Source organism: Anolis carolinensis, chromosome 5 (genome assembly GCF_035594765.1).
Source record: "Anolis carolinensis isolate JA03-04 chromosome 5, rAnoCar3.1.pri, whole genome shotgun sequence".
In the NCBI taxonomy this organism is placed as follows: Eukaryota; Metazoa; Chordata; class Lepidosauria; order Squamata; family Dactyloidae; genus Anolis; species Anolis carolinensis.
In genome coordinates this window covers 195,904,847-195,919,539 of record NC_085845.1, presented here as the reverse complement: position 1 = coordinate 195,919,539, position 14,693 = coordinate 195,904,847, and positions in this window count along the sequence as shown.

The window sequence follows — 14,693 nt, the reverse complement described above, 5'->3', positions numbered from 1 at the left end:
AATCCTAACAACTGGTAAACTGGCTGAGGTTTCTCGGAGTTGTAGGCCAAAAAACCTGGGGACCCACAGGTTGAGAACCACTGCCTTAGAAGAACAACAAATGGGCATTTGTCCACATTGAACAAAAAGACAAGAGTTCTGAATCACCTGAGTTAAATGGTAACTGCAGACTCCCAAGGCATCAGAGATTAGCCTGGTGTTTTTGTTTAGATAAAAAAAGCTCTAAGAATGTACGTACTTCTGGGCTCTATGCTGATGACTTTTAAACAGACCCTGAAGACATCTTAGTACAATGTGTTTGCACTTGTTCTTCTTTTTGTTGGTTGGTTTTTAACTGCCTCTCTTTCTAAACTTTTTATGTGTTGTGGTTCGTTTTGATATTTACATTGGTTTTTTACACTGCTTCAGTTATAACATTTTTAGATATTTCCCTGTTTTATAGTATGTGGTTTTATGGTGTGTAGCAGCACTATGAATGAATGTTATGTTTTAATACACTGTGAGTCAACTGGGAACAGTTAATCCCTGAAAAATGATCTGCAAATATCAAAACAGGATGGAACAAATCGTACAGTGATGGCTCTGGGATTTTGAAAGCTTTTGTGCATTGGTGTATGGCACCCCCCAAATACCCCCAGATAAATTGGAGACTAAGAGTGAGAATTCTTCTCAATTGTATCTAAGGGAGTACAAAATGATGCCAAGTTCTCTCATCTCAATGAGAAAATTGGTCTCACCATAACAAGATATTTCATTGAAGAAAAGATATTTTTGCATATTGCAATAGGAGTGTTTGTGGAAACAACATTTCCCTCCATTTCTACAATTTGTTTCTAGAAGAGGGAGGAAAGAAATGACTTGCCTTCACACTAATGCTTGCTGGTTGGGCAGATAAGTTTCATAAGCATGAAAATGGCAAAGCAAAGACAGGCAAAGGAGTGATAGGTTTACAAAGAACATAGTCCATAGCAGAAGTTGGGGAGAAAAACAGATAAATAGAGTGGGTAGAGATGAACAGACAACACAAAGAAACCAAGCGAGTACTGAAGTTCTAAAGAAAAAGAGAATTCATTGTTCTCACATGGCTTGTGTAGTGACAGGGCAAATCTTAGTTTTGTTTTCTCATACATTCCAATTTTGCAATTTTGGGATATATTCATTTAAAAAATGAACTAAAATTGAACTCTAGCCCTAGACAGGACGAGAAAGGCCAATTCTCAGCCCTTTCCTCCATGTTGTGTTGGTGTTCTGCAGCTGAACCATGAAAGACCTGAGCAGATCACGTTGGTTCTCATACTTTGCTTCACAACTGATTTATTCAGTTCATAGATTTATAAGCTGACTTTCAGAAGACAAATCATTTGTCATAGGTCTAGAACCTATTATTAGTCCCAACCAGAGTAGAGTCACTGAAAACCTTTTTGGAAAACAAACTGTCATCCATGACTGTGCTTCTCTGCTAGAATGCCACAGAGTTCTTTCCTGGGGCTGAGGTGCTTCAGTATTTATATCAATGACTTTAATGATGAAGTGGAAGAAATTCTTGTCAAATTGTAGAAGATACAACTGAGAGAAATAGCTAAAACACTGGAAGACAGGAAAAGAACTCAAAAGGACCTTGATAAACTAGAAAACTGGGCTGAAACTAATACAATACATTCAACAGAGACAAATGCAAAATTCTACAGCTATGTTACAAAACCCAAATGCACAAGTATAGCATGAAGGATACTTGGCTCAGCAATATTACATATGAAAAAGATCTTGGGGTTATTGTCATTGATCAATTGAATATAACCCTGCAGTATTAGACTGTAGCAAAGGATTTGAATGCTATCTTAGCTTGCATTAAAAGAAGCATAGTTTTCAAGTGAGCAAAAGTAATTTTCCTACTATATTCTGCAATGGTCAGGACTGATCTGGAATACTGTGTTCAGTTCTGGATGCATCATTTTAAGAAATACTTAGGCAAGTTGGAGCAGATTCAAAGAAGGACAATGAGGATAAGAGATATGGAATCTCATCACATAAAAAAATACTCCGTTTCTGATACTGTTTGAGAATGAGTTTAAATTAGTCCCATCACATGATGTTCACCTCATCCTGTCATAAATCAATTGAAATCCATCTGCAAAACATCACAGAAACAGAGTATTTGAACATGAGATTCTCATCGTGGTTTTTTAAGCTATGGATTTTTCTATTGCTGAAGGAGAGTTTTTTCGTGTGATTGGAAAATCAGTATGCACTCCATCTGCTACAATACAACTTGTAATTCGGGGGAGTGTCTGGGGGTGGAGTCTTGTGACCCCAGAATATTCATGGTGGGAGAAGCTGTCATTTCTGTTTTGTACATTGCAGGGGAAAGATCTCCAGGATTAAGGAAATGGGTAACTGCCATGGAGAACAAAACATAATAGGAAAGGTTGAAGGAGATGTGCATTTCACAAAGTTGAATATGCACATTTTCTTCAGACTGAAGGGTGATATGATGGCAGTCTTTAAATACCTCCAGGGCTGCTACAAAGGAGGGTCAGACTTGTTTTCTGATGCCTTGGAAGGTAGAACAAAGTCTTTTCCCATATAATCCACCCCTTACATTGAGGTCCTCTAGAGCACACTTATTCCAACAAGCCAGAATCCAGACTGACAAAGTTCTGGAACACAACACACCAGACATCACAGTTGTGGAAAAGAAAAAGGTTTGGATCATTGATGTCGCCATCCCAGGTGACAGTCGCATTGACGAAAAACAACAGGAAAAACTCAGCCACTATCAGGACCTCAAGATTGAACTTCAAAGACTCTGGCAGAAACCAGTGCAGGTGGTCCTGGTGGTGATGGGCACACTGGGTGCCCTGCCAAAAGATCTCAGCTGGCATTTGGAAACAATAGACATTGACAAAATTACGATCTGTCAGCTGCAAAAGGCCACACTACTGGGATCTGCGCGCATCATCCGAAAATACATCACACAGTCCTAGACACTTGGGAAGTGTTCGACTTGTGATTTTGTGATACGAAATCCAGCATATCTATCTTGTTTGCTGTGTCATACAATAATAAATAATGAATAATAATAATAACTATATGATTCAACAATTGTTTGAATTGATTTATTCTATCAGGAATGAACCAAGAGAATGTGAACCATGAAGTTGCTGATTCTTGGGTGATGGTAACAATTTTCAGTGTGCAACTTGATTCACAAAAGTCATTTTTGCTGCTCTAGGGCCCCATGAATGCTACTGCCTTTTGACTGCTCCTTAGCATAGTTGCATTTAGGTATTTTTAATATTGTTGTTGTTGTTGTTGTTGTTGTTGTTGTTGTTGTTGATGATGATGATGTTGTTGTTACAAAAAATCAGAAACATCTATTTCTGCATTTTAGTCCAGGAATGGTTAAATCTGCAAACCCATGGCTCAGAAGGCCTCACTAAAAGAAGTAGAACAAAAATAAGATTTGAAGCATTTACTGCAAAAAAATTTGCTGAATTACCTCATCAGATTGTTAAATCACATTCACTAATTTCTAAACCTGACTCTTGTAACCATAATCTCCACTCATTCACCCCATGCTTCACATCAATATCCCGACTCCACGCTGCCACATCCATTGCAAACCACCCTTCAAAAATCCCACCAATCAGCACTCATTCCGACTCCTCACCCAATTACCTCTAGCCTTCAATACATATTAAACAAAACTACTTTAATGTATGAAACAATGTTTTCTATGAAATGTGCATGACATTACAGTTATACGTCAGTTCTGGAGTCACGCCAAGCCCTATTCTTTGGTGTAAAGGGGAATTGAGTACATTTTCAGAAGGGCTGAGATCTCATGGTGCTTCCCTCTTTAAAAAGCGAGCTGCATATGATTTTTATTCTCTGCCATTTATATCGTTACCACAGTACATGACTGTTGGATGAATTCCAAGCTTTTTCTCATTCACTAATTACATTTTTATCATGTACACAGACCCATTTAAAAAACGCCTTTTCTGGAAGACGCTATGTACAAAACGACTGTATGAAAAACAAGGTGCTCTTGATATTAACAACAACCCAACAATTCTACTAGAATATTTTGCCATTTGAAATGTTGGCAACAGCCCCGGGATCAATGTTTCTTTTTCTTGTAGTTTTACGTTTCTATTTTTTTCAAGGCATGTAAAGCCAGCCAACCTGGTATTCAGTTTGGATTATTATTATTATTTCCCCTCCTCAATGAAAGTTCATTTCATTTATTTTTCTTTATGTGCTGTTTTCTCGAACAAAGTAGGTTCGCCTCCAATGCTTCCCGTAAACAGGAAGCTAATGATTTTCTTCCGAGTATAATATGTAGATAATTAAGTTAATGTTTTTTAGCAATTGGAGTGCTTTAACTGCCTTCAGACAATATACATCTCTCTTTCCGTGCTCAATTCATGTAGTTAATTTAACCGTGCGGCACAACTGCAGAAAGAAATACAATGGCTGGCATAATTGCCATGCCATGTTCATCATTAGATTTCAGAAACCATTCCTCTAAATCCTCGGCTTGGTAATTTCTTTCATAGCTGGGCAATTTAGGCACTTTTCTCTAGCTCCCTATGGTATTAAATGTCTGGTTTAAGTATGAAGGATTTGCTCTCAGCTTCTCCTGCTTGTTAAAGTCTAAGTTGTACTGTGTAAACTTCTGGATGACAAGGTAGCAGAGAGGGAGGGGCTGGTGAGGAGGTGAAGTCCCTGTTAATGTGGGAACCCCATATTTCAGAATATGCATCACTATTTCACAAAAAGAACTCTTGCTGGTGCTGGATGGAGAGACCTTGGCCTTTCACAGATGTTTAACTACAATATCACCAATTGCTCCCCATCCTGTTGGTCAGTCCCAGTTAGATTGTGCTTGTGTGTGTATATATATATACCTTCACGTCTCTGGTCCACTTTTGGTGACCTCATGAATTGCACTGGGTTTTCCCAAGCAATGAAGTGTTTTTATCCATTCCTTCCTCTGAAATATAGCTCACAGCATCTATTGGTGCTTTCCCATTCAAGTATCTGCCAGGAAGTAGCAGCCAGCAATAAAAGGACCAAGGCATTGACATCTCTGGCCCATCCCCTGTTTGGGTTTCAACCAGCATGCCAACTCCTTAAACCAAGAAACAGAATCCTAAGATTTACAGAGATACTCGCAGGAACACCTCAGCAAGCAAGAATCCAAAAGTGGCAGGCTAAAACCTGGAACTTCAATCAGTGGATGAAAGACTCCTTCCTGGGCACACAGAAGACTGGGTGACTTGGAAGGTGCTGAACAACCTGTGCTGTGGCACCATGAGATGCAGAACCAACCTTAGAAATGGGCTACAAAGTAGAGTCCATGACATACGAGTGTGGAGAAGAGCAAACCACAGACCACTTATTACAATGCAGTCTGCGCCCTGCCACATGCACAGTGGAGGACCTTCTTACAGCAATACCAGAAGCACTCCAAGTGGCCAGTTTCTGGTCAAAGGATATTTAGTATAATACCAAGTTTTTAAAAAAATTGTTTGTGTTTTCAAATACATTACAACTTGAACACTAATTAATACTTGAATGAGATTTTATTTATTGTGTCAGAAGTGAACTGAGGGTACATCTTGCTCAGTATCCAAAGCTCAAATGGGATCAGATGCCTTTAGGACATTTAGGCCAGTGCCCAAAAAGAATACCCCTATTGAATCAATAGTTGGATAGTAAGCTAACATACAACTAAATCTCATCGGGAATGAGATGTGTAAAGATGTAAAAGCAACAAGTTCCTATAGCTATGCACCACAGAAGTATACTAAATCAGTGCTCCTGAAAGTGTTGCTTACCAAAGGCTCATCCTTGAGTCTCTGACTGCATGAAATAAACAACTGTACCCAAAAAGCACATATATAATGCCAGTCTATGGCACTTCGGGGGGGGGGGATAACTTCTAACCAGGGCCGTAGCCAGAAAAAAAATTTGGGAGGGGTTTTGAAAATTTCGGGGGGGGGGGGGGTTGAACCCCTAGCACATACCCCTCCTCGCTACAAACCTGTTAATATCTGCTTGAGATAGTGCCTGGAGGGACTCTTAATGTTTTGCATCTCATAGACTTAGCATGGGGATTTGGTTAACCAGTTAAAATTCATGAGTAAACGAGATTTTTTTTATAACTTGAAAAATTTCGGGGGGGGGGGGGGTTGAACCCCTAACTCCCCCCCCCCTCGCTACAGGCCTGCTTCTAACCTATCACAAGGTGTTCTTATCAAGATTTATTCAGAAGAGGTTTGTCATTGTCTTCCTCTGTGGTTGAAAGAGTATAACTGGCCAAAGATCACCCAGTGGGTTGCAAGGCTGAGTGGAGATTTGAACCCTAGTTGTAGCCCAATGCTCAAACCACTCCACCAAGTGGGCTCTCACTTGCTGATTATTTAAAGCTACCAAAGTCTGTGATTAGCGTCACATTTTAAGGCAATATATTCCATCTAAACACATAATAAAAGTGCAAATCTCCCAATGTTCTTTTCTTTCTCTATTGGTGTGGAAATTGCATGACTCCGCCCACTGCCTCTCCCTTAACCCTTTCCTACCCTTTATGATGGCACATAGTAAACAGAGCGGAATTGATCAGCAACTGAGCCACTAAACATACCGGAGGGGTTTGGGACACTGACTCAACATGATGGAAGTTGTAGTTCACCCTACATCAAGACACAGCACTATGATCCCCACCAACAATGGACATGGACCACATTTGGCAGACAGAACATTTGGCAGACAGAACCATGAGCAACTGAACATACTGGAAGGGTTTTGGGGGAAGTGACTTTAATTTCTGGGAGTTGTAGTTCACCCACATCCAGAGACACCGTGACCACCACTGACAATGGACCAGGACCAAACTTGGCACACAGAACCCCCATGACCAACTGAACCTACTGGAGGGAATTGAGGGATGAGTGACCCACCATGGTGGGAGTTGTAGTTCATCCTACAGCCAGAGAGCAAACTGAACCCCATTGGTGATGCATCTAGAGACCAAGCTTGCCCAACATGACCAAGTTTGACCACTGATGGAGTTTCAGTGGGTTAACCTGGCATGATATGAGTTGTAGTTCACCCACAACATTATAAATTTTGTACAATTTAAAAATTACTTTTTCAAATAACCCGGGCAACACCAGGTTGCGATTTCCTGCTTCTTGGCAGGGGGTTGGACTGGATGGCCAATGAGGTCTCTTCCAAGTCTACTATTCTATGATTCTATGATTCTAGGTATCTAACCCAGTAAATAATGAAGAGAAACTATCAAAGAGAAAAAAGAGATTTCACCTAAAACTTTGGAAGAACCTCATGATGGTAAGAACAGTTCAGCAGTGGAATATGCTGCTTTCTCATAGTGTGGTTGAAACTCCTTCTTTGGAGGTTTTTAAACAGAGGTTAGATGGCTATTAGTAGTGCTTCAACTATGTTCCTTAATGACAGATTGGACTTGGACTGGATGGCTCTTGTGGACGTTTCCAACTCTATGATTTCATGAAATATTCTTAGAAGGTCAGTTTTCCACTTTCATCACTAGTCATTTCATCAGTGTGTAGGAAAAAGAGGGCATGGAGGTCCACTCCATCAGTCCACTTGAACGATCAAGCAACTTTTGATCTTCTTTTCCTTGAAAATAGAACCCTGTTTCTCTGGATTTAATAGTTTTAATAAATTTAGCACATTTTTCACCTTCTGAGATTTGTTATCTCAAACTGTGCCTCTCATTTTGATTATTCATACCAGCCAAGCAGAGAGACCATTTCCATTAAATAAAATGGACTCAAAATAAGGCACATTGCATTTATATCCTATCATCAATCCTTACAGGACATGAAAAAAGCCTCCCACAAGGATGGTACAAACATCAAAACATCTGGGTGTCTCCTCGTCAACGTCCTTGCAGACGGCCAATTCTCTCACATCAGAAGCAACTTGCAGTTTCTCAAGTCGCTCCTGACACAAAAAATATTGATCCTTACTAAAAGGAGAGCCATTGATTCAATTGGATTTACATTTACATTGGCTTAACATTCAGTGATTGACTAGGGCTTTATCCACATTGCCATATAATGCAGTTTGAAACTGTATTATATGGACAGTGTAAACTCATGTAATGCAGCTTAACTGCTTTGAACTGCATTAGATGCTAAAACATTGATCATATAATGCAGTTTCAAACTGCATTATATGGCAGTGTAGATAGGGACAGTCTATGTGTAGTCTAGCTGGGATGTATCAAGAGGATTCCAGCCATAAAATATGAATGTTTAAAATGTACTGGGTGTTTGTTTGTTTTTAAAATGAGGAAACATGTTTTGGACAATGGGGTAGAAAGTTTTGTAAATTAAGTATAAGCCGAGCAAATAAATGTTCAAATTAAAAAATAAAGTACTGAAATGAATGCATATTTTCAGTGTGTAAACAAACCACAAATGCTCCCAGCTTGATTCAAAACAGAGGTGGGAAAAAAGCGAGTGATATTTGGAGAAACTCTACAAAATCTAAAGTCAGATATTTTCCTCATTCCCCAATACAATTGGTTGTTATAAGTACTGATGGGTTTCTTCTTTCCTACAAACTCCAAAGCAATTTTCCTTTAATATCATGATTTTTAGATCATGAGCCAGAGGGCATGTTATTGATCTTAGCAAGCAGCATGGTGATCATGTTGTTTTTGTTGTTGAAAAGTTTGCTCCAAATAAATAAATTCCAAAAGATGCAAAGATGGTTGCACTGGCAAATGTTTTTGCCACATAAAAAAGAGATTCCTACTTTAGAAAAAACCTATCATATTCGATTTTAGCTGGCTCCACATATATGGTTTGTCTCTACGGTAAACTAACAATCTACTATCAGAATATTTTATGGCACTTAAAATGGGGCTTGGCATCTCACTGGCATTGATACTGTTTTGAGAATGCTTGGTTCTATTTGTTGTTTTATGGGATAATGCTGCTAGTTTGACATTCCCTGGACTCTGGGGACATGATAACTGACAGCAAATAAAACACTTGGTTGTCTTTTGGTCTGGGATGGAATTCTCCCTGTTGGTGAATAAAACATTTTTATTTTATAGCTGTTGGTTTTGAGGTTTTTTCCAACAGTTCTGATGCTATCAAAAACAGAGAAAAGAGTCGTGTCAGGGACAATGCCAACTATAAAATGGATCCCCCCGGTATCGGGGAAAACATTCTGACTTTGGTGTGTGTGCCTCTGAAACATATGGTGGCTGCATGTCAAACATTTTCCCAAAGAAGGAAGCCTTCTGCATCTTAAAAGAATTACAAAACTAGGGAAAACCAGTGTTCCAGCTAATATAACGTTATGCAATGTATCTTATTTCCAATTTTATTTTTATTTTTATTTTTTTCATTTTTGGAGGAGCCACTATAAGAAGAAACAATTGAAAAAACAGTGGGAGCTGCTTGCTTTTACTTCTGTGTAAGTTGTGAGGAGTGGCGTTTGTGCTTCAGACCTATCCTGGATTAGGCACATAGCTGTTGAATCTGAGGCCATGTTCCCATTTGGTTTAACTTGTTCCCTTGCTAGCCCATATTTTTGTCCTTCTGTTGTAACCATTACTCACTGGCCACACAGCTCCCTGAAAGCATCTGTCCATCACCCATCACATCTGCAAAGGTCATCACAGGGTATCCTCCTTCCTGGTGATCACAGGAGCACAGCATTCTTACACGTCATAATAGTCATGACCGCAATCGCCAGGCACTTAAAGGGAGTACCACACCCAGTAAGAAGAAGCTAGAAATACAAGGATGACCCATCCTCTCATCTCTATTGACCATCACAGGGAAAGGATGATGGAGATGATGTGCATGTGGACAATGGATCAGGCAGAAGTGAATCCAATCTAGCTGTCCAGATAAAAGTCCAGAGTATGAACCAACTTTGCTCAGTGTAGGACAAAGTCAGGTTAAGCACACAAACTCTGGATACTTACCGGACATCACTCTGCATTGTGAAGACTGTCAGCTTCAGATTCAGAGTGTGTATAGGGCTTTTTTTTAAACTAATGAAGACAAACTCTAAGAGACCCACTCAACTACAGAAAACCATGGGTTCACACCACCCTGAGCTTAGAGAAAGGCAATGAATGGCTAACTAAATCTCAACAATAAGACACTTGGGTCATATTACCAAAAGCTGGAATTGACTTGAAGACACAACACAATACAATAAAGTAGTACAACCACATGTGTCAGGACACAAAATAAGATCCAAGACGCTCTGTTTTCTTCACACAATCTTAGCTGGGGTCATGCTAGATAATCAGTTGCACAGTGGGTTAAACACTTATGATAGCAGGACTGCTGACTTGAAGTTTTCTGGTTCAAATCCAACCCGGGGAGAGCACAGATGAGCTTCCTCTATCAGCTCCATCTCCATGCAGGGACATGAGAGAAGCCTTTTACAAGGATGGTAAAACATCAAAAAAACATCTGGGTGTCCCCTGGGCAATGTCCTTGCAGATGGCCAATTCTCTCACCTAAGAAGCAACTTGAAATTTCTTACGTTGCTCCTGACATGGAAAAAAAATAGAGCTGTTAGCTAATCTTGTATAAAGCTGACACCGTATTCTTTTTCCACCACAGAAAATTGGTCACGTCCTTTATCTTTTTTCCCCTTTACCATCCTCCCGCTCTGGATTCTGTCTCATAGGGTCTTTAGATTAGAAATTCTCCATTTATTCTTACCACCGCGCAGTTCGGTTGTGCTGCTCCATCCTTGGTATCAATCTGCTTTTCTGTCGCTCCAGCTTCTCTCTTGCTGACCTCCATCACCTCTGAGCAAATGAATCATATATTTTTTGCCTCTGAAGATCTGACAGCAGATAACATTGTTATTAAGGACTGGTTTTTCTAGTTCTAGTAATGACAGTTCAGCCTTCAATGTATTGTCTTTGAGAAGAAGAGGAGCGATTTTCTGTACTAAGAATCCTAATACGTTGATTCTGGGGATATTCAGAAATGTAAGTAGCAAAGGTACCTGGAACAAAGAGCTGAAACAGGCAGGAGTGCTTCCTTTTCATCGTGTCTCCCAAGTAGCCATGGATTCTATGGGGTGCAAAAAATAAGACCTTTTGATGCTGCCACCACCAGACATCCTGCCATAACAGAATTTAGATGGGTCATTTTACTCATTTGTGGAAAGGTGGACCTGAAGTCGAACAAAAGCCAACTAAAGTCATTGGCAACGGTCATGCTTGTGATCCTTGTGTTGCCTCTCTACTGTCCCGTTTGCCTATCTTCTTATCCATTTCCCTCAGCTATGTCTTTCTCTTGCCTTCGACATACTCTTACCACCCCAATTTTTCCCAGTCTTTTCATACCTCTCAATTCTATGGTTTGCTCTGCTTATTTCTGCCACGCTTTCAGACTTTTCGCTTCCCTCTGTCCTTTGTCTCTGTCCTTCATTTTCCTTCATTGCATTTGCCTCTCCACGGTTGGTTTCTTCCCTTTTTGACCAATTCTACACATCCACCTAGTCCTGTACCATTGCTCTCCTCCCATCTACTCTTTGTTTACTTCTTTTGACTCTGTGCCATTTTGTCTTCTATCTTCTCCTCCATGGCTTCCTTCCCTCTCCCTTGGATTCTCTTCTTTTGAATCTCTTACTGCCGGTCCTGACTCTTCCCTCCACATCCATTTCAAGTGGCACTTTGCCCTCCTAGTTCCTGATTTTGGATGGTCAACTGCATTCTTGTTGGTCCCAGTATGTTTGGAGACATGGATTTCAGTCACAGCCCGACCTTTCCTGCAGCCCACCACACACAGTAATTAAGATATATATTTACACTAGAGTCTCACTTATCCAACATTCACTTATCCATCATTATGGATTATCCAACGCAGTCTGCCTTTTAGTAGTCAGTGTTTTTGTAGTCAATGTTTTCAATACATTGCGATATTTTCATCATCATTATAATCATCATCATCATCATCATTTAATTACTTATTAATCGCCCTCCATCCACGATGCTCTAGGCGATTTACAAGATAAAATTGTAAAGGATAAAAATATATACATACAAATATTGATAAAATTAACATAGATTAAAAGCTCTAGTAAAGAGCCAGATCTTGAGTGCGAGGGTAAAAGGCCCTAACTCACGCATGGCTCTCATATAGGGCGGCAAGGCATTCCATAAGGCAGGGGCAGAAACAGAAAAAGCTCTGCGCCTGGTCCTTTCCAAGTGCACTTCTCTAGGACATAAAGTAAGTCTCGTTGGGATGGTTGTTGCGACCTCCGATGATGGGAGAAGGAGAGATGGTCCCTAAGGTACGATGGGCCCTGGCCGTAAAGAGTTTTAAAGGTCAGAACTAGCATCTTATATAGACCACGGTAATTGGTTGGAAGCCAATGCAGATGCTGCAGCACTGGTGTTATGTGGCATTTCATGGGTGTTCTTGTGAGTAGCCTGGCTGCCGCATTGTAAACAATACGGAGCTTTCGGGTTGTGGACATTGGAAGGCCAACATACAGGGTGTTGCAATAGTCCAGCCTAGACGTGAACATGGCATGGATGACTGTTGCCAGCGCTTCATCAGATAGATAGGGTGCCAGTTGCCTCGCTTGTCATAGGTGGAAAAAGGCCTGTTTGCTGGCAGCAGCGACTTGAGCTTCCATTGTCAGCTGCGAATCCAAGACAACACCCAGGCTCTTAACGGTAGGTGAAGGAGATAGGGCAGCACCATCGAAGGTGGGTAGCAAGTGGGTCAGACCAGTCGAGTGGCCATGCCAGAGAATCTCGGTCTTCGCTGGGTTCACCTTCAGTCTACTAGCACATAGCCAGTTCGACAGAGCCTCCAGACATAAGGTGGAATTGTCTGGTATTGACGTTGCTCCAGGCTCCAAGCACAAAAGGAGTTGGGTGTCGTCTGCATATTGATAGCAGTCTAGGCCAAAACTCCGAGCCAAACTAGCAAGGGGTCTAACGTAGATGTTGAAGAGAAGAGGGGAGAGAATTGCACCTTGGGGTACCCCACATAGGAGGGGAGAACTGTCAGAGACTTGATCCATATACTCCATGCATTGGCTCCGGTTTCGCAGAAATGAGTTGAACCAATTGAGGGCCTGACCACGAACTCCGGACATGGCGAGATGGTGAATCATTAGATCGTAGTCAATGGTGTCAAACGCTGCGGTAAGGTCGAGAAGTACCAGTAGCGCTATCAGACTGGCGACGAAGTTCATCTGTAATGGCAACCAGGACTGTCTCCGTCCCATGGCCATATTTTGGTGCTAAATTTGTAAATAAAGTAATTACTACATAATGTTACCATGTATTGAAATGCTTTTTCTGTTGGTTTGTTGTAAAACATGATGTTTTGGTGCTTAATTTGTAAAATCATAATGTAATTCGATGTTTAATGGACTTTTCTTTAATCCCTCCTTATTATCCAACATATTTGCTTATCCAACATTCAACATTATTATCCAACATATTTGCTTATCCATTTATGTTGGATAAATGAGACTCTACTGTATTTGCCATGTTTGACTTTGGTAAATTAAATATTTCCATTATAGGTAAAGATAAAGGTTTTCCCCTGACGTTAAGTCCAGTCGTGCATGACTCTGGGGGTTGGTGCTCATCTCCATTTCTAAGCCGAAGAGCCGGCGTTGTCCATAGACACCTCCAAGGTCATGTGGCCACTGGCATGACTGCATGGAGCGCCGTTACCTTCCCACCGGAGCGGTACCTATTGATCTACTCACATTTGCATGTTTTCAAACTGCTAGGTTGGCAGGAGATTTCCATTATATTTCTTCTAATTAAAAAGGGGTATACAATGAATAGCCCAATAGCTATGTTTCTGCTTGGCTTTGTACACAAAAATAAATTCATATTAATGGCACTGGATGACTGTATAGATGTCTCCTGCTTATCATATTTGGACACATTGTGAACTGCATCATTAGCTTGAGATGATCTCCTCTGGAGTGGAATATTGATGAACTGAGCCCCTGAGCATGCACGTTTCAGACTGGTGCTTTGGGACATGTAGATTTCCAAGTCACCCAAACTCAGTCAGAATGTCAGGCACATGGAAAACAACATCTCAGATGCATGGGAATTTGGAATATATAATTACCAAGAGTAACAGGTGTTTGGTCTAAGGATGGAAAATGAATTTATATTGACCATTTTCTTTTCTTTCTTTCTTTTTTTTAATATGAGCTGCAAAAACTGTTGATGAAAGAGTTTCCTACAAATGCCAGACACTATTTTTCCATTTTTAAATGACATACAAATAAAAGGATACAACACAAAAGGTGAATTTTTTGAAAATGTATTTGTTGAAGAAAAAAAGCATTAAAAGTGTGCACGTTCAGGAAGTGTTATGATTGAGCCTCGTGGCTCTGTTACTGACAGGCGTGGGCGTAAGACTCCTCGAGAGTCAGATACTCTCGAGGAGCGAGAGAGAAAAAGACTGCGAGACATATTTGCAGCACCATCTGACGAAGAGTCTTTCGAAGGGTTTACGGAAAGAATGGAGGAGGGGCTGGTTAGCTCAGAGGAGGATGAGATGGATTGGACTCGGGTAAGGGAGGAATTGGGGGCCACTGGCCATGATGGGACAGAAGATGAATGGGGACCTTCAGGATTAGACCCATGGCTTAGCTGGAGG